Below are 22,294 nucleotides of genomic sequence, written 5' to 3'. Positions count from 1 at the left end.
CACTGGTTAATTTATTGTGTTTCATACATAATATTAAGCCTAATATGTCCAAATTGCAGCATCCAAGAGAAATTCAAAACATATAATTCAACAAAAAAGAAAAGAAAATGTTATCAAGATATTTAGCACCCAAAAATGTATTACTTTTTTGAGTATGAGTGTTACTTGAGTACAAGTATATAAAAGCTTATTTTCTATATAAGTGGATCACATTAAACCATTTTTCCACTTAAATTGCTGTTTTAAGTCCATAGGAGACACATACACATGCATACACATTTCAACACTTCAATAAATATAATCATGTCTTTCACATTAAAAGGAATTATATATCTAACATACTCAATTATCACCTTGAAAAAATTCAATTAAATTAGTTTTTTAAAAAATATAAAACCTGTAGAAAATCATCAAAAGTTTATTTTTAATAGTTGTTATGTATTTTATATTTCTACAGCTAATGAAAAATGCATATTTCTGTGATGTAAATAATTCATTTGCCACAAAATATTGTATTTCTCTAGAATATATTGAGCACACTGGAAAGAGAATAAAAAAGGGATCTGGGAAATTCATTTCTTGTAAAGGAGTGATCAATTGTATATTACATGAGTCAGAATAAAACAGCAGCAATTTCCAGACTATGCTGAGTAATCCAACAGCCTCCACAAACTTCTTAAATTGAATTCAGTACAAACTGCAGAATGATGGATAACCAGAACTCCTATAAACAGTTACTATCAGAAAAAATAGTTAATAGTGTGTTAGTAAAACTGCATACTTACCTTCCTTCCTTATATAGGCAAAATGGTTTTTTTTCCCCATATTGTTGGATCAAAGTGTCCTGTGTGAATCAGACTCTCAGAATTTTATTCTCATTCTGAATCATTTCACAAAAAACTGGTTATCTGAATGTTCATTCTAAGTAGGACTGACAGATAAAATACAACACAGTTATATTTGAATTTCTTATAAATTTGAATTTCTTATAAAAGCAAAGAATATTTTAACGTATGACAATCATTAATGCTGCATGGAACATATGTGCAATGACATATTATTTATTGTTAATCTGAAAAGTAAAGTTAAGTAGGCATTCTGTATTTTTATTTGGCAATCCTAATCCTAAAAGAATGTTTAGAATTGATCAGTGTTTATGTAGAAGAGTATGTGTGGATACAATTACAATCTCTACCATATGCTTAATTAAAATATTCCATGTTCTCCAGAATATAGCCATTTTTTCAAGCTCCTGTCTCAGATTCAGTGATTCCCAAATGAAAACATTACATTTTATTCCTGTTGTAATCCTACGAAAGTGCTATGAAATGCTTAAAATTCAGAAATAAGAAAGACAGACTATCCTCACAAAGTACAGGTGTTTTCTGCTGTGAGATCATTAGGTTCCTCTGCATCGTCAGAGATGCTGACAAACAATCTGTCATGAAATGAGGACTAAGAACAAATTACAATTTAAAAAATAAGTGAATAAAGCTGACAGAAATGTCTAAGAGAAAAAAATTAATTATTATAAGCTTAGGATTCAAATAGTATTTGAAAAAAACTAGTCAGAGGTGAAATAAAACTTTTGAGTCTTCTTTTATGTCTAAAACAGGCATCTAACATAACATACTTTCCCTCAGGAGTTTTTTACTAGTTCAATTATTCACTCATTTATTAGCATTTATGAAGCAGCTGCTTTATTTCAGACCCTGGGTTAGTTGCAAAATGATAGACAAGACAGGCTTGGCCTTTATAGATTTTAACATCAGCATTAGAAGAGAATTTATTGAATACGCAATTGCAGTAAGTCAATAAGTGTGGTAGAAACCACTTATGACTTTTCTAAGTAGGTAATTCTTTTAAATCATAAAATTTTGCAATCCTTCACTATTTCTTTTTTCTTTTTCTTTTTCTTTCTTTCTTTTTTTTTTTCATTACTTTTTGTATGACTTCTTTCCCTCTATCTGCCTATGGACTTTGAAATTGCATTGTTAAATGTAAAACAACAGAAAGAAAAAAAAAGACAATGTTTTTGTTGTTCACTATAAAATAAGAAAGAAAAAGTTTGCTCAGAGAGAGATAGGCTTCCTCAATGTCCCTCTTATACATCAAAAGCTATGATTGGTGGTAACCAAGGTAGTATGGAGCTCAGAAACTGATACCCCAAAATATGGCAGTTTGACATGCTGACCCAAAGATATACCCTTAAAGGCTATCTGCCCCACCTTCTCAATCTCTCAGTGCTCTGTCTCTGCCAAGGAACAAGATAAGGCTGTTCTCTATCTAGAAATCAGACCTCCAAAGAGCAACACAATTTACTTCCATCCTCTCCCTTAAATCTTATTATCTATCCAAAAAAAGAAGACTGAGGATTGCATGCACACCTGGACAAAAATTATCAGGAGATAATGTATCTCTGGAGTGCATTCACATTCTAAACATAATCATTTACAATTTAATTTTTATCTTTTGGTCCCTTTACATCCCCTAAAAATCATTCACTCTACACTTCTCTCTCCCCAATAAACAGAGTATCCAAGTGTTAAGATCTGGCCTATTTCTTGAGTTTTTATATATTGTATGACTTCCATGCACACACGTGCATGTAATAAATTTGTTATACTTTTGTATTGTTAACCTGTATTTTGTTATAGGGGTGTTGTCTGTGACCCTTTATGATAAAAAGGAAAGGGGCCATCCCTATTCTGCCTCTACAGGAACTTTAATTTTTTGCTTAGCTTGACTGAAATTTAGGCTTCTTCCTCACTCTATTTACCTGACTTCTCCTTTTCTTAGAATATTTACTTTTGAAAATTCATCATTGTAAATTCCCTGTGTTTCTATTTGAGATGTAAATTTTTGTAAGAAGTTTCTTACCAGTTTAAAAACCCAGGGGTGTCTTTTTCAAAGACCTAGGAGCCATTACTTTGAAATGTCATCATCAAAAATTGTGCACGTCTCTTAGTTTCTATGTGAGGTTAGGAGTTTATATTCTGTGGGCACTTTGCTATGAGTTGCAAAATTACCTTCTGCTATGAAGATAAGAAGAAGATTACTTGTTATTTTTTTTGTGTGTAAAGTCAATATACATAACTTATAATTCCCCCTAACCTCAGATCTTAAAAATTCTGCAGTTTTTTGTTTGTTTGTTTTGTTTTGTTTTGTTTTTAAGTGGAAGTTGAGATCAGACTGAGTTCTAGCCTCTCATCCTTACATCCTTATTGCAGTAGTCTTTAATAAAGCATTCTTTGACTGTTTCACTTAGTCCTGTTTACCTTTCACTTTCACAGTGGATTCATGAGAGTCACAGAACATAATATAAATAATTATTCCATGAGAAAGAAAGAAGGTGTGATATAAGTGAAGTTCTCACAAGTCAGAATGTAAAAATAAGAAATCCTTCTACTGTACCTGGAAAGAAAGATATTCAAAGTGGCTGAAAATAATTTAAGAAAGAAATGTATTCACTTAGATTGTGGTCAGAAATTTTAAAAAGTTATTGATGCTTCACTTTCATTTCCATTTGGAACTCGGGCATTAAATAGAAAGATGTTTTGAATGTGTGTGTGTCATCATAGCGTGAAATGAAAGTGTACTTTGTTTACAGAAAGAGGGGGCATAAGATACTTATCCCTCCCCCCCCACACACACACTATTGACCCCACAGAGTTGATCTTATTTACTCTACCAGAAGAGATGTAACTGTAATAGGTTCATCTCCTTATCCATGCATCAAGTCAATATGCCAAGACACTGGACGTCATCAGAGAAAGAGATTTAATCATAGGGTCACCAAATGAGTAAGCAGAAGAAAATCTCAAATTTGCCTCCCTGAGGAGTACAGGTTTAGGGATTTTAAGGCTTTTGGAGTGGTCCAAAGCATAGAGATTGTTGATTGCTGTATCCTTCTTGAAGGAAAAGATTTTCAAAATTTGGGATAACAAAATTCCCGTATAAATGATTCCTGGAAAGAAAGAAATCAAATTTAAGATCAGAAAACAAAGACAAGGATTATACCAAGGATGGGTATTGCAAACAATTAGACTTCATTTGCCCAACACTGAACTCAGTACAATACTAATATTCATGCATTTTTTTATCTCACAAAATAAATAAATTTATTGTCCTTCACAAAGTAAAAATAAGAAGTGTATATCCATGGGCTGAATTGACTACCATATTAACCTTGGCAACTAAAGGACTTAGATTCTGATTTTCTAGACAAGGAAAGTGGCGTATGACTTCCATAAGGCCAAGATCATTGTCATATTTCCTTTCTTTAGTTTCAACTTGTGCTAATATTTACAGATTTTAATTTAATTTTCAATTATTTTTAAAACATATATTCTTTTTTTTTTTTTTTTTTTTTTTTTTTAAAATGCACATTTAATTTTATTTTAGAAAGTGTCATTATATAAGCATGTTGCCTTATCTCATATTTTGACGTTATCCTTTTTTTTTTTTTTTTTTTTACAGGATTGCAATTCTTTTTTTTTTTTTTTTTTAATTATTTTTTTTATTTTGGCATATTGTGGGGGTACAGATTTTAAGGTTTCAATAAATGCCCATTTCCCCCCCTCCCCCCAAAAGTCTGAGTCTCCATCATGACCATCCCCCAGATGGTGCACATCTCACTCACTATGTATGTATATACCCACCCCCCTCCCCCCTCCCACCTGCCCAATACCCTATTACTGTAGCACCTATGTGTCCACTTAGGTGCCACTCAGTCAATACCAGTTTGCTGGAGAATATATCTGGTGCTTGTTTTTCCATTCTTGGGATACTTCACTTAGTAGTATGGGTTCCAGCTCTAACCAGGAAAATATAAGGTGTGCTATATCACCATTGTTTCTTAGAGCTGAATAGTACTCCATGGTGTACATATACCACATTTTATTAATCCATTCTTTGATTGATGGGCACTTGGGCTGTTTCCACAGCCTTGCAATTATGAATTGTGCTGCTATAAACATTCGAGTGCTATTAGAACTCTAGAGGAAAAAGTTGGAAACACTCTCCTAGACATCGGCCTGGGCAAAGAGTTTATGAAGAAGTCCCCAAAGGCAATCACAGCAGCAACAAAAATAAATAAATGGGACATGATCAAACTACAAAGCTTCTGCACAGCCAAAGAAATAGTCATGAAAGTAAACAGACAACCTACAGAATGGGAGAAAATTTTTGCATCCTATGCATCCGATAAGGGACTGATAACTAGAATATACTTAGAACTCACGAAAATTAGGAAGAAAAAATCAAATAACCCCATTAAAAAGTGGGCAAAGGACTTGAACAGAAATTTTTCTAAAGAAGACAGAAGAATGGCCAACAAACATATGAAGAAATGCTCAACATCTCTAATCATCAGGGAAATGCAAATCAAAACCACAATGAGATATCACTTAACTCCAGTGAGAATGGCCTTTATCAAAAAATCTCCAAACAATAAATGCTGGCGTGGTTGCGGAGAGAGAGGAACACTCCTACACTGCTGGTGGGACTGCAAACTAGTTCAACCTCTGTGGAAAGCAATATGGAGATACCTTAAAGCGATACAAGTGAATCTACCATTTGATCCAGCAATCCCATTGCTGGGCATCTACCCAAATGATCCAGTGACACTCTACAAAATAAAACATATATTCTTATGTTAAGTAATGTGATAATTTTACAAAAGAGAAATATTTTGTTGGGTAAAGATGTTGAAATTAAACAGATGCAAATTTTTAAAAATTTACATGCATTTGTGAAATTTAGTTGCATAAATAAGTTAGATATTGTGCTTATGATAAACTTGAGAGACACCCATGACTATGTAACTCTTCATCATTTGCAGAATACTATCATAAAATTTTATTAAATTTGATGCACATAAATTACCCTAACCGGTATGCAAAATTGCTCTTATAAATGCCAACATAGATCTATATATTGGAATTCAAAATGTTCTTGTTCCTGCTAATCAATGTTTAGCCTGAGTCATCATTTGAAATTGGTATATTTTTTTTTAATTTGTCATGTGAACTTCCTCCACACAAAAGTTTTCCTGGTGACATGATATATGCATTCACTCCTGCATATATTCACTCTAGAATCATCAAGTTCATTTAATTGCTTCTGGGCTATTTAAGGGAAAGTGAGTAAGGTTTGGGTTTCAAACTATGCTAGGATTCCTAATGCTGAGTCTCATCAAATCCTCTGTAAAGAGTCCTATCAAGTTCCTTGCAGTGTGCTTCGTGGTTTCCAAGGTCATTCATGCTTGCCTAACAGGCAAGCTGCCTGATAACAGACCAGTCAGGTATGTGAGAGTGAAAACAAGAAAAACAGTTCTCTTCAAGGTGCTTTAGCAGCAAGCATTGATCTCTAATGGAAAACATTTTCCACGTATAAAGAGAGTGCATTGACTCAATGCATTCTCTGGTGAGTACTGAAGTTGCTTAATCACACTAATTACTTGCCACTTGATGACATTCATTTGTGATCACCGTCATGAGCACTGTCATAAGTAGAATTTTCTACAGCTCATTAATGAATTCCTGTGTCATCCTATCTTAGAAATTTTATTATTACCTTGTATTCTTTAGATTTAATGAAACATTGCTGCTGCTGAAAAAAGATCTTTCGGGAGTACCTATTTTGAAAGGTAAAATATTTTTAATCAGGCATTAGTGTCTCATAATTATTTTTTCTTTTCTAAAATAAGAATTTGATTTACTAAGTAATAACATTTCTTTTTTTTATTATTCTTTTTCTTCTTTGGTGTTCCCTTTAGGCCTGCTATTTAAATATGCCTCTGTTATAGATGGCTTCTTCATGATGATCAATTAATGTTTATATTATCTATTAGTGTTATAGATAATTTAGTATGCATCAGATTCATCTGGAGAAGTTTTAAGTCATACACAGATGCTTTGTTAATGTGGCTAAAAGGAGGGATGGAGGACATTTGTATTTTTTTTAAATTTCAAATATGAGTAATCTTCCATATAATTGTATGACTTGGCAGCTTCTTTGTCTTGATTACTCAATTTAGTCATTCCACAAATACCCATTTAATGCCTACTATGTTCTGTGTGCTTAGGACATTTTGGACAAAGATCTGCCCTCAGAGAACATAAATTCTTAGAAATACTTGTCTGCACCATCTTTCAAGTAAAAAAATAAAAAAATTCTTAGAAGGAGACATAAAACAAAACAAAAAAACCCATAATAAATTGTATATATAAAATATTCACATAAATTAGATTCACTTTAAGAAAAGCTATAGCATTAAAAATACCAGATGGGCATAGTGGCTCACACCTTTAATCCCAGCACTTTGCAAGGCCGAGGTGGGAAGATCACTTGAGGCCAGGAGTTCACAATCAGCCTGGGAAACATAAAGAGATTATTGTCTCTACCGAGAAAAAAAAAAAAAAAAAGTCCACTAGCTGGTCATGGTGGCATGAGCCTGTATTTCTAGCTACTCAGGAGGCTGAGGCAGGAGTGAGGCAGGAAAATTTCTTGAAGACCTGGAGTTAAAGGCTGTAGTGAGCTATGATCATGCCACGGCACCCCAGCAGCCTGGGCAACAGAAGGAGACTCTGTTTCTAAAAAAAAAAAAAAAAGAGAGAGAGAGAGAGAGATTAAAAAAACAATTGAAGTTTGCAAAACATTCACTAGCACAGCCACACATACACATATACTTACATGTATATTTACATCCAGAAACATATCCACATACACATTCCTGTCCATGTCCACATCCACGTCATATTCTATTTATTATCCAATTTCCGTGGATCATATTATCATGCAAATTCTTACAAAATTGTAGTTTAGAAGTAAATTTTTGGTCTCTTTAATGACTGAAAAACCCCTCTTTATTCTACCTTCACACTAGCTTTAGGGTATTGCTGGAATTTAAATTCTGGGTTGAAAATATTTTTAAAATATTCTGTTCTAGCATTTTGGCATTGATATTGCTGAAAAGACTATTAGCATGTGTCTGTTGGAAAGACAATTCCCTATGGGTGTCTCATGCATGTCTTGCAAATAGAGGAACTGACCACCTTTGGTCCAAGATATTTGTTCAAAGATATTTTTAGAGTAAACAGCTGTGGGTTGTAGACATATTGTCTCCTGGAGCAATGGATAAGCATGCTTACTGCCCATTATAAAAGAATCCTATTTCCAAAGCAACCCACTGTGTGGACAATTGTCATATAGTCTTCTTCACCTTACTAAAAATTGAGATTTGATGAACTGTGCAAGAGAATGCTGATACTATGGCTACTACTACTGCTGTGAGTAATAAAGGCTTTTGTCTCTGTCACAGGAGTCTTGTGACTTCTATCAGCATCCTTAAAATTGTGGCAAGTTAGCATGCTAGCTCCCAAAAAGGGAAAAGTGCCGCACACACTGAGGCTCTTGACAGTGTCTTAGATAGCCTCCACTTCTCCCAGCACCATCAAGCCATTCTCCAAAATCAGCAAACTGTTGCTAGGCCTGATAAAGGAAAAGATATCTTTTCCCAAGGCACAACCTCTCATTTCGCCTCTCAATTGTTGCTGACCATACATTTTTTGCAGGTTGTACAGCCTACTAGTTCCCCTTCATCTCCAAGAGATAGATCTATTTTCTATTCTCCAGAATTTCAATTTCTGAAATAAAGGTTTTAAACATTTCTTCAAATGCCTCATACTTTTAAAAATACTTTCTCCTGACATGTAAAGTTATTAGCAAACTAACAAGTCTGCATACATTTTTTTTTTTTTGCCAATTACCCCTTATCACAGGCATTTTAAATTCTGTTATAGATTTTTCATGTCTTAACCACAGTTCATTAGTATTTTTGAAACCATCATAGGCTGTTGAAATTCTGCTATTTTTGTCACACTCATTTTATTCTCAGGGTGATAGAAATTTCCTCCAAAAGACATGGCTTTAATTTTATTCTAGTGTTAGTAAACAATCTGTGGTATCTATATTGTTTAAGGCTTTTGTGTGTGTGTGTGTATGTGTGTGTGTGTGTATGTTTAAGGATTCTTAAACATTATGGATGAATTCTGCACTAAGGATGGTACAAATTTCATACCACAAAACTCAATGTGTAAAATATGTGATTTTTAAAAATCTTTTTATGCCTCAACTTATTTTATATTTCAAATATTAATTTAACTCATTAGCTTGAATTATAATTTTATTAAATTTAAAGTAAGACATCAGATATTTATTATATTTTAAAATAATTAAAGATCCTAAAATTGTTCCAGCATTTTCTTTAATAATAATAGCTAATATATAAATTTATGTTTGTGACATTTTTCTAAGTTGTTTACCTATGTATAACTTTTTAAATTCTTATAAGAATTTTATAAATTAAGTATTTTTTGCTTTTGCATTGACATTAATTTATCAAAAACTTTTTCAAATAGATATTTTAAAAAATATTATGAGTTAAATTATGCACATTTTAAGACAATGTCATTTAAGTTATTACAGAGGACTTGAATTGTATTAGACATAATGCGAATTTTTACTCATATATGACATTTTAAATTGCATATTCAATTTACAAGTTCATAGTGGTTTTTATTTTGTCTGCAGACTTAAATAATCATAAAAGCTTCCTAAAATTAAGTAATAAAATTAAGGTATTGTAACATAAATATGAAAATGAAATTGTTTCTTTTAATGTGAAATAAAAAAGAGAACCAAAATCCCTGCAGAATCAGATTAACAAGTACTATCCTACAGATACAATCCCGATCATTCAAATAGGCATGCATATATTTCATATTCAACTAATGATCCTACTTTTTTTTTTCAGTACCTATTTCAAACTAAACAGTGCCACTTTACAAATCGAATAGTCATTTTCTGAGCTCTAGGGCAATCTTTCAAGACAAGTACCTTTTGAGTTTATTCCCCTTAATATGTTTCAGGTTTAATTAGGAGTTTGGATCCATGTTAAAAGTATCAGAAGACTTATTGAGTAAACCTCCCTCCTGGAAGCAAATAAAATATCATAAATTGGAAATTTTTGTTAGAGTAAACATCATGGTGAAGGATGGTGAAATGAATTGTAGGAGATGCTGCAGCATTTTCTCAAGTAAAGGACATTGAGAGCATTTATGTGATCATGTTTTTCGGTATTGCTGAAGTATAGAATACAATGAAAAAGAGACGAAAGAATAATCATACATACATGAGTGACATGTGCACCATCTGAGGGATGGTCATGCTGGAGAATCAGACTTGTGGGGGGAGGGGGGAAAGGGCATTTATTGAAACCTTAAAATCTGTACCCCCATAATATGCCGAAAAAAAAAAAAAAAGAATAAGCAATGCCCAGTTGTTACAGATTTTCTATATCACACAAAGTAGGATTTACCCTTTTTGTAAAGAAATACAAAGTAGTTAATTAAATATGCTAAACAAATCTGTGGCTTTTAGATTTGATTGCTATTGAGGATCATCCTGGTCATGGGATAGCAATTAGAATTGCAAGGGTTGGCTAAAGTGAAGGAGTTCTACTTTGCCCACAGCGGTAGCAGTGTGTGTGAAGGGGAGGGAAGGAATAGGCTTCCTATGGGGACCCCTTAATGATGCTGTGATGGGCTAGAACACAGGCTTTATCAAAACGTGGTCTGCGGATCCCTGGGGGCCTGCTAGACACTTCTAGTTCTGTGAGATCAAAACTAATTTATAAAGCTGTTATTTTGTCCTTTTCACTCTCATATTATCAATCGAGTTTCCCAGAAGCTACATAACATGTGTGACGTTATCACTCTCACAAGTAATGGAATGTAATTTTTTGTGTGTTTTACAATTTTTCATTTAATATATATTATGGTATCTGTCTACCGACAATAGCATCAAAGCTCCTCACATTTTGGTCTCAGTACCCCTTTTTAAAATCTTAAAATATTGAAAACCCCAAGTGATTGATAGCAGATGGAGTAGAAGACTGTGATTGCTGTATTGGTAGAGAGAGAAATAGAGCCAGATAAATAGAGAGATAGAAAGATTATTTTTTCTTCCCTACATACTTAACCATCCCATCTTCTAGTAACAGAAACCTCTACCTGGTAGTTTAGCTAGGCCTGCCTCATTCTCTTCTGACATTAAGTGAAGCATGTGGTCTTGCATAGCAGATCAGAGAATGCCAATTCCTGGCCATTGGACAGGCAATTGGACAGGCCACTGTTTGAAACGTAAACTTTTGTATGTTCTTGTAACTCTCTGGAAGAACACAATGTGACAACAGTACCGTTTACGTTATTAATTCCATTGGCGTAGCAAATGTATTTATTTGCATTAAGTTAAGAGAATTTCTACCTTGGAGAAATGATGCCACAGGAATAATTTTAATATGTGAGCATTTTATTATTTAAGAAAAGAAAATAATGGACTTCAGTGTTAGTAAGATGCAAGCCAGTGCCTCTGGGGACTATGCATCTTCTCTAATAGAGTTAATCAGAAGGAAAAAAAGGGACTTTTAAGTCAAGAAATGTCTTCTCTTTAACCTCAACATTTAGGCTGCCAACCAGCCTCCCAATTACTTCTAATTGAGGTAGTGACATCTGTCTCCAGAGATGTGTAAAAACAATTAAGTCCCTCTATCTGTGAGTTACTGAATATCTTTTAGGATGTAATGGTCAGTAAGCAAAGCTCTCTACCCTCATCCCATGACCCAGAATTGCATGCACATTTTATAAACCACTGAACAACTCTGTGTTACTCCTTATAACTGATTGAGCTCTAGTCCTCTAGGAAGTCTTTTATTCAAATACCAAAATAAAACACTTTCTTTGGGTATGGGGGGTAGTGAGGGAGGCATTGCATTATACCAATTTCATTTTTGTGCTATAATTTTACATAAGCGCATCTTGAATTGGGTCAACTAATTATTTCAATGAATTCATTCAATGAATACTTGAGCAGCTACTATTAGCAAGGTATGGTTCTAGTTCCTACAGATAAAGCTATAGGCAAAAGTGAAAGATTTTTTCATAGAGGTAACAAGCTACTTTCAGCCATACTTATTTTAGAAGTTGTAGCTCTATTGTATAAATATATCTAGAGTTTAATTTGTACTTAACACTTTCACCACGACCACACTAATCCAAGCAACTATCATCTCTCAACCACTCTACTGCAAAAAGCTCCTAATTTGTTTTCTATCTTCCATCTTTGCTCTGGTTACTGTTTTGTTTACCCCAAAGTCAAAAATGTTTTTTAGCATGTGAATCACATCATTTCTTTCCTTTCTCTACTCAAACTTTGCAATAGTCTCTCATCTCATTGAGAATAAAAGTTAAATAACACGCCATGGTCCACTTAATCCTGCATGAGCCGGCAAGAAATTTTCTCATACTGGTCTCATCTTTCTTTTCCAGCTTTCCAGACTTGCAAAAGAGGAGCATTTGGTATTCTTTTTTTCTTTTTTAAATTCAGGATATTATGGGGATACAAACATCTTGATATTCTTTATGCACACTAATGATTCTTTTCTCAGAACCTTTCTACCTATTTATTGTTCTTCCTATAATGCAATCCACTTTGAATACATAGGGCTATGTCTCTCATAATACAGTCAGGTAACATTCTCAATGGCCTCTGACCAGAACTTTCCAGAACATTAGTAAAAAACAACATATCCCTTACACATCTTATTTCTTGCTTTTTATTTCTTCACTTATTAGCAACTGACCTGTTTTATATTCATCCATTTATTAGTTTTCTGTCCTTTCCCCCACGTTGGAGTAGGATTCAGAAAAGCAAGGATTTTTCATGAATGGTGTTCATTATTTGATTTTAAAGATCTTCAGTAAATTCTAGAAAGAGTCAGTGCTTGTTGTGGACTGAATTGTGCCCGCTCCACCTCTTCCGGCTAAATCCATAAGTTGAAGCACTAGTTCCCGGAACCATAGAATGTGATCTTATTTGGAGATAAGGTCTTTACATTGGTAATCAAGTTACAATGAAGTCATTAGGTTGGGCCTTCATCTAATATGAACAATGTTCTTATATTAATAAAAAGGGGAAATTTGGACATAGAGATATAAATTGAAAAAGTTTATGTAAAAGATATAAGGAGAAGATGACTGCCAACAAGCCAAGGAGAGAGGCCTGGACCTGATCCCCTTCTCACACAGCCCTCAGCAGAAACCATCCCTGCCAACACTTTGATTTTGGGTTTCTATCCTCTAAAACTTGAGTCAGTGAATATCTATATACTACCCTCTGTGTGTTACTTTGTTCTATAGCTGTAGCAAACATACAACATTAGCTGAACATGTCTGCTGAACAAATTGCATGAGGAAGTATTCTGACACCAGGTTTGTAAAATTAACTGGTTGCCTCCCCAGCTTGCTCACACTCCATGTCCTCTCACAGTTATCTAGTAAATCCTGGAACCATATATAGATGTTTCCATGCTAAAACAGGTAAAAATCATAAAGAAATCAGAAAGATCATATGTACTGATATTATCAAAAAAGAAGAAAGAAAGAAAGAAAGAAAGAAAGAAAGAAAGAAAGAAAGAAAGAAAGAAAGAAAGAAAGAAAAGAGAAAGAAAGAAAAAAAGAAACAAAGAAAAGAGAAAGAAAGAAAAAAAGGAAAGAGAGAAAAGGAAGAAAATATGGAGGGAAGGAAGAAAGGAAATGGGAAAAGAAACAAAACAAAAACACTATGGAGATGAAAATGAAAATCACAAAAATTATACAATGAAGCAGAAGACAATTTTAACACAAGCAATTTGTCATGAGTTCAAAGGTTTTGAAGAATATATATATATATATATATATATATATATATAGTGCTTTTGAAAAGGAAAAGCTCTGATACACAAGAATTATGTAAAAACAAAGTGAGAGAGAGAGGAGAAACGACTTGCAGCACTTGGGAAAGGAAAATTGAAGAGAGATGCAAAAACATCATAAAAATGAAAGTCGCACTGAAAGAATAAAAATGTTAAATGGGCTTTTATCATGAAAAGGTGCTGAATTTTGTCAAATCCTTTCTCTGCATCTATGGAGATGATCACATGGTCTTTGTTTTTGCTTCTCTTTCTGTGATGAATCACATTTATTGATTTGGGCAGGTTGGACCATCGCTCTATCCCTGAGATGAAGCCTACTTGGTCATCGTGGATTATTTTTTTCATGTGCTGTTAAATTCAGCTTGCTTAGTATTTTATTGAGGATTTTTCCATCTATATTCATAAAGGATATTGGTCTGTAGTTCTCTTTTTTGTTGTGTCCTTACATAAAATAATAATCAACAGAGCAAAATGACAACATACAGAATGGGAGAAAATATTTGCATGCTATACATCCGATAAAGGGCTAATGGCCAGAATCTACAAACAATTCAAGCAAACCATCATGGAAACAAACAAACAGCACCATTAAAAAGTGGGCAAAAGACACAAACAGAAGCTTTGCAAAAGAAGATAGACAAATGACCAAAAAACGTATGAAATAAGACTTAACATCACTAATCATCAGGGAAATGCAAATTAAAACCACAGTGAGATATCACCTTACCCAGTTAGAAAGGCTTTCATTAAAAAGTCCAACAATAGGCCGGGCGCTGTGGCTCACGCCTGTAATCCTAGCTCTTGGGAGGCCGAGGCGGGCGGATTGCTCAAGGTCAGGAGTTCAAAACCAGCCTGAGCAAGAGCGAGACCCCGTCTCTACTATAAATAGAAAGAAATTAATTGGCCAACTGATATATATATAAAAATTTAGCCGGGCATGGTGGCACATGCCTGTAGTCCCAGCTACTCGGGAGGCTGAGGCAGAAGGATCACTCAAGCCCAGGAGTTTGAGGTTGCTGTGAGCTAGGCTGACGCCACGGCACTCACTCTAGCCTGGACAACAAAGTGAGACTCTGTCTCAAAAAAAAAAAAAAAAAAAAAAAAAGTCCAACAATGATAGCTACTGGCATGGATGTATAGAGAGAAGTGCATGCTTATACACTATTGTTGGGAAAGAAAATTAGTACAGCCTCTATGGAAATAGTATGGAGATTCTTCAAAGGACTGAAATTAGAACTACCATCAGATCCAGCAATCCCATTACTGGGTACCCAAAAGGAGAAGAAGTCATTTTATCAAAAATATACCTGCACTCAAATATTTATCACAGCAAAATTCATATTTTCAAAGATGTGGAATCGTCCCAAGTGCTTATCAATTCATAAGTAGATTAATAAAATATCACATATGTATAATATGGAATACAACTCTATCATGTAGAAGGGTGAATTAAGGCCTTCTGTGAAAAGTTGTATGGAACTAGAGACCATTATCCTAAATGAAATATCTACAGAATGGAAAAACAAGCACCGCATGTACTCTCTATAACATTTGGACTAACTGATGAGCACATATGCACAGAGGGAAGTAAAACTCAATAGAAATTTAGCATGCTGAGGGGTGAGGAGGGGATGGTCAAAAATCTACCTAATGGGTACAATGAACACTTTCTGTGTGATGGGCATGCTTATAATCCTGACTCAAGCATAACAAAACTGATTCATGTAACCAAATACATTTGTACACCTGTAATATTTTGAAATATAAAAAAAATAAAAACATAATGTTAAATAGGCATTGCTGAAAGAAGTGAAGAGTGTGGTAAGCTAACTTGGAGAAATTAAATTGATCTGAAAAAATTTTAAAGCAGGAAAAAAAAAAGCTTTAAACATCTAGATAATCTTTTCTCTTGAAGCATATACTAGAATAATGGAGCACATGGAAGAGAAATATATTTTTGAAGATAAAATACTCTGTTAAAAAGCAAGTACTATCTAACGGCATGTCAGAGCGGAGGGATAAAAAAACAAAATTAGCACCATGCATTCTAGTGAAGTTACTGGATGGTGGAAGAGGGATAGAGAAAAAATGCTACAATGGTCGCATCTTGTGCAACAAATGCCACTTAAATAAAAAAATGGTCAGTTTAAAATTCTATGGTGCAACAGTCAGTACTAGAATACTGTGATCAATATCATTACAGCCACATGAAGTAGATTTTTTAAATTGAAACTTCCAAGGATTTAAAATCTGGCCATATTTCATTTTGGTTATGAATATGCAACTGATAACTGTATTGTTATTAAATTTTTCTTAGCAAAACAATTGCTCGAATGTTAAATCCAGCCAATAAACTAAAGATAAATAGTTTAGTTTTTTGTTTTAATGGATATAAACAAAGCACAGCTGTTAATCATTCACAGAGCTCAAAGGGAATGTTTTCGATCTTGCTATGCATCAGAATCACCTGGGTATCTGAAATTTTAAAAGCTCCCTTGATAATTACAATCTGCAATCAAGGTTGAGAAATACTCAAAACTTTTAGCATCTATGGGTATCAATATTACAGAATATAACATACATTTAGGGATAATGGAAATGTGTAAACAATAGTATGCACTACAAAAATCATTTAGTTTCCCACAAAAAAAGAATTAGTGGGAAAATTCTGTTATAGTTTTTTTTTAAAGGTGGTATTCAGTTCATAGTGTCTAAAACAAATACACGATACTTAGAGCCAGTTCTCTGCATTGGATTCCAAATGCATATATATATATATATATATATATATATATATATATATATATATATATACTGGATTACCTGGGCTTTAAAAATTGGTGATATCTGAACCTTTCTCTCCATTATTCTGAATTAATAATTCTGGGTATAGCTTAGAAATAAACATTTTACAGCTCTCCTCATGAGACTAAAAACTGTTAGGCACTTCAAATAAATATTAGGAGAAATGGGTAGACATCTGGATTCATAACTCAAAGCCAACAAAATAGATTTTGAAATAGATCATCACTTCATATACAAATACTGAGAGTTTTAAAATCTTAAAATAAGATTTGAGTTTTTTCTACATATATTCTTGCATTTGAGAAGACAATTTGAGCAAAATAACTGTATATATTTTTTCCACACAAATAATAAACTGGGTACATAAAAGGAAATAGTCTGCGAAATAATGGGAAAGATAAATGACAACATAAAAACAATTATCAGTATCTATTATATATAAATATTTTTAAATAAATTAATTACACCCTAAAATTATAGAAATGAACCAAGAAACTTATTTTGAAATATTGATGCATATAGACATATAAAAATATATTCAACCACTACAACATGCTCAATGAGCCTAATTTGTTTGCTTGTTGTTGCATTCTGTCATGGCGGACTTTAGATGGTGAGCTCTGGTGAGACAGAGGTGAGGAGATTTTATTTTCTATTAACATTCAGGATCCTTTGAACAACAATCATCTCCCCAAAGGAATAGCTTATTACACAGAAATTACACTAAATTTTATTTCATGCACTGAATTAATTGCATTAATCAATAGTTTAAATGTTGTGATTATGCAAAATTAATTGATTAATTTACTTATATATTTATGAGTTACATTTATCTTCCATAGAATCATATAAGCATAGTGTTAGATGGGAAATTATTAATGATCTACCTAGTTCTTTAACCAGTGCAATAATACTACTCTGTCTCTGGAATATCACCATTGCATCTCTTCAAGTTCAAATGGGATTATCAAGGCACAAGCTATGATTTTTTTTGTCTTGATAGCACTAGAGACAAAATCAGTATATATTTTAAATTAATCACTAGTAAAAGTAGGCTGGTACAGCATGATCCTAAATTCTATTTCCATGCCTACTGCATGTGAGTTTCTAGAAGTTTGACTTAAGAGAAAAACTTACATTTCAATAAATAGGGATAAAATTTTCATATATGTGTGATGACTCTCAATGGAATTTGGTTAACATAACATACAAATAATATTTTAACATATATAATTCATTACTCTATATGTGTAATTTAACTTTATAAAAAGTTAAAGTGTGCAAAAGGAGATACAAATTAAAATGGAAAATTTATTGCATGTGATACATCTAAGAATATTATTCACCTGGAAATTTCTGCAATTGAAGTTAAAATGCAAAAGGAGTAATTTACCTTATTACCTTTATCTATGGGTTAGAAATGGTAAAATGACCACTAACAAGGGAAGAATTTAAAAAGGTGGGAATGCTTAAATACCATGATTGTAATACTTAACATGTTTTATCCTTTGATATAACATCAAACTTTAGTCATCTAAAATTCTTTATTACTAAAGTTAGAAGGATTCTGTAAATCTTTTAGAACAGATTCTTTAGGGAATTCTCTTTGCAAACATTCATCTTGCTTTTCTAATGTGACACTTCAGCTCTGGAATCTACCTTTCTATCCTGAACCTTAAAATTCAGTCTGTTTTGTAAATTGTGAGCTTACTGATTAAACAAGACTATCCACACTGCAATCGCTTAGTTCTGAACTTTTTATTTTTATTTTAGTTTGTGTTTTTCATGGCATGAAGATATATTCTGAATGAGACTATAGACATACTTCCCTAAATATCAAATTGGACAATAAATGGAAAGAACTAAACATTCTCAATTTTTTTTTATTTCAGCATATTATGGGGGTATAAATGTTAAGGTTACATATATTGCCCATGCCCCCCGGCCCGACATCCAATAAATGTTATTCCTATATGTCCACTTAAGTGTTGATCAGTTAATACCAATTTGCTGGTGAGTACATGTGGTGCTTATTTTTCCATTCTTGAGATACATCACTTAGTAGAATGGGTTCCAGCTCTGTCCAGGAAAATACAACAGGTACTATATCACCATTGTTTCTTAGATCTGAATATACATATACATATATATATATATACATATACCACATTTTATTAATCCACTCATTGATGGGCACCTGGGTTGTTTCCACGCCTTTGCGATTGTGAACTGTGCTTCTGTAAATATTCCAGTGCAGGTGTCCCATTTGTAGTGTCATATATTCTCAAATTTTATTAAACTTTATTCCCAATACTTTGGTTTAGAAGTTCTATCACTTGACTATAGCAGTGGCAGCTGACTACTTATTGTCTTTTGCTGGGCAAGACTGCGTAATATCTTCTAGAGCAACCCTACTAGCTTGAGCTGAAGAGTACACATCATGAGGTTGAGGCTGTTAGTTACTCACCACCCACGCATTTCCAAAATCTTCACATACTCTTGGCTTGCTTCCTACAAACCAACTCACTTTTAGGAAACACTGTATATGCCTTACATCATATCTGTGACTGTAGCATTGCAAAAGGTCATGTCAAGACCCAACAATCTGCCATTGAGTTTTTAATATTCCCAGAAAAGTAATCATGTTAAGGGACATCGCTTTCCTACACAGATGAAGAAAACCTGCTTTTCCCTCATCTAATTCTGAAGCACACATTTCTGGCAATGCTCTGCAAGAATCCTAAGCGAAGGAGCTCTGTGAATATAGAAATCCTGTGAGTAAAATTCACTAAGCCTATCTCTTCCAACGTAAGGCAGATAGTTATAACTCAGCCTAAGGCCAATATTGACCCAACGATGTAGTCTTCTGAGACTTCTATCTAAAATCACACATGCCGTGTTTTCTATAACTGCTTTGGGTTGGGTGTGCATCAGGGAGAGAAAAAATAGAAGAAGGGCAAGAGTGAGTGTTTTAACCTTTCAAATATCGAACATGAATCTACTGGAATATAATTATCCAAATTCTTTATGAAATGAGTACATCGTTTAGTCTACAAAATACATGAAATATCTTTGAAATGCTTACAGATTGTGTCTAAACACTTCTTGTCTTAGTGCTGATAAGTTTGCATTTATGGCATCATAATATAATTTTCCAGCCAAAGAATTTCATTAATTCTTCCTTCAATCAGTCTTCAAATGCCATAAATGGCATCCCACAGAAATATTGTACACACAACAGATCCATGGTTAAGTTCTCAGCTCATGTTCTCTAACCATGTTCTTTGGAGCATAAGATTGTGAGGTATTTCCTAGGTCAATCAAAGAAATTCTTGAGATTTCCCACATTTGGCAAGCTAATCATTCCCAATTATGCTACACTGACGATATCAAAAGGGGCAGGTATGCCATATGGCTTTTATGGCAGAGAAAGTGAGACTCTCAGTCATTTTGAGTATTGGAAAACACAGAATTATTTTTAAGGAAATCTTTCTTCCTTTCTACATCCAATCTTTTAAGGGTTCTTTTAGGCAGATATCTTAGTTCAATTCCAATAGATAACATAAAAAATAAACTCTCGAGTTTATTTTATAATTTTTCCCTTAGTTGATACTAGAGTTTTCTCTCATATATGGCACAAACAGCAAACTGATCTTCTCAAGTGACTGAACAAATTTTTACAGAAAATGTACATACTGAATAGGTAGGATCAAAGGATTATTGGCAGTAAACCTGTCATCTGTCTATCTGTACTACCTCCCACATCTATCTATGTATTTTGTTCACAATTTAATAAAATTGCTTATGTTCTCTTTATGCAGGTATTTGTGCATTAAGAAAGAATAATGAAAGGACAGCACTTTTGTTTTCTTTGATAGATGTTGTTACTCTTGAACTTGGTCAACTTATTAAATCAATTATTAGTCTGAATATTTGGTTAATTGTATCAGGTAGCAATGTATAAAATTGTATATATGTAGGCTCTTGTGCACATACATACATACATAAACACATATAAAATGTTGATCTATATCAAACTTTATCTAGGCATCTCCTGAGATGTTTATTATCCAAATACATTTATTCAGCTCTTATTATTTTCAACAGGGAATTTTCACTTGACTTTCTGTAAGGGAATATTGCTGAGTAGATACATATCTGACTTTGTTCTGTTTCCCTTCCTTACTCCTCTGCAAGGTGTGAGGAGGCAATATTTTGAATGGTGATTTTAAAAAGAGGAATTCAAGATGCACAAATCAACCTTTTATCTAATTCTTCCTGGAAGCCAAGAAGGAGGAGGAGAGGAAAGAAGAAAGAAAGACAAAAGACAGGTGGAGAAGGAAGAAATGTGTAGGGAGGAAGGAAAGGTAGGGGAGAAGGATAAAGGCAAGGAGAAGAGGGAGGACTACCATGTATTACGCATACAGTCAGCCAGAGACTGTCCTAAATGCCTTCCATGTATTATCTCGTTACAAAAGGCAAAGAAAAATGAAACAGAAGATGGGCAATGGGAAAACAAAATGAATCAATGAATAACTAGTTTTTCAGTTACTTTGTATTTATTTTGTATTCAGTGTGTAAATACTTTTATTATTATCTGGCATTATCTTAATGTGTAATTAGTGTGGCATTCAAAAGAAAGAAAACTTTAAAATCAATGATTATCTTTTTCTAAATAAAATATCACACAACAATTCTCATGGCTAAGAACTGTCATTATTCCCATCTGTAGATAAGAAAACTGAGGCAAAAAAGGATATATGATTTATACAGTTAATAAGTTATAAAGCTGGGCTGTTTACCTGGATAGCTTGACTCAAGAATTCTACTAAAACTTTAATAATCCCTTTAATTATCACGGTTCCTTGAATTTCATGATTTTATTCCTTAGTTCCTCTTATTTTTCATTCATAAATATATATAATATTTTAATGTGCTTGTGGTTTTTAAGCTTCTCACATCATATCACATATGTTAAAAATGTTTCTTTTTGCCATTACACCTGATTCTTAGAATAGTTTGATAAAGCACATAAGTGACTTTTTGCACTCTCGTTGACTATATTGTTCATGTATCTTCTAGAAACCAATGTTGCAGAATTGGGTTGCCAATCTGATTCATATTGTTTTACAAGCAATCTGATACTTTTCTTGCATGGCTTTTGAGAATTTTGTCTTTTATTTTTTTTCTTTATTTTTTATTTATTTTCTCTATGTGAAACTGGGTGTAGGATTTGTTTCCTCCCCATTAATCTATTTGGTATAAGATTCACTTTTTTAACCAGAAAATTCACATCTTCTACCCAATAAAATACATTTTCAGAATTAATTTGATTATATTCTTTCTATCAAATTGGAAAATAAATCTCTCCATATGGAGCCTAACAGGTACTTCTCTCAAGTTTCTCAAAACCATACATTTTATTCAAATATCACCCTTGTGATCTTTTAAGTGAATCTTACTACACTACATTATTTAAAATGCAAACTCCATCCTATTACACACCTTTCAGCTTTTCTAGCAAACCCCTTTCAGCTTTTCTATAATATCAATACTTCCTCTCCTCTCTCTAACATTCTGTTTGGTTTGCTGATTTAGCATATCTGTTTTTCGTTGGCTGGCCATTCATATTATAATATAAACTTTGTGAGAGTAGGGGTCTTTGTCTTTTTGGAT

Source organism: Microcebus murinus, chromosome 11 (assembly GCF_040939455.1).
Source record: "Microcebus murinus isolate Inina chromosome 11, M.murinus_Inina_mat1.0, whole genome shotgun sequence".
NCBI classification, from domain to species: domain Eukaryota; kingdom Metazoa; phylum Chordata; class Mammalia; order Primates; family Cheirogaleidae; genus Microcebus; species Microcebus murinus.
The sequence above is the reverse complement of the archived record's forward strand: the minus strand, read 5'-3'. Positions refer to the sequence as shown.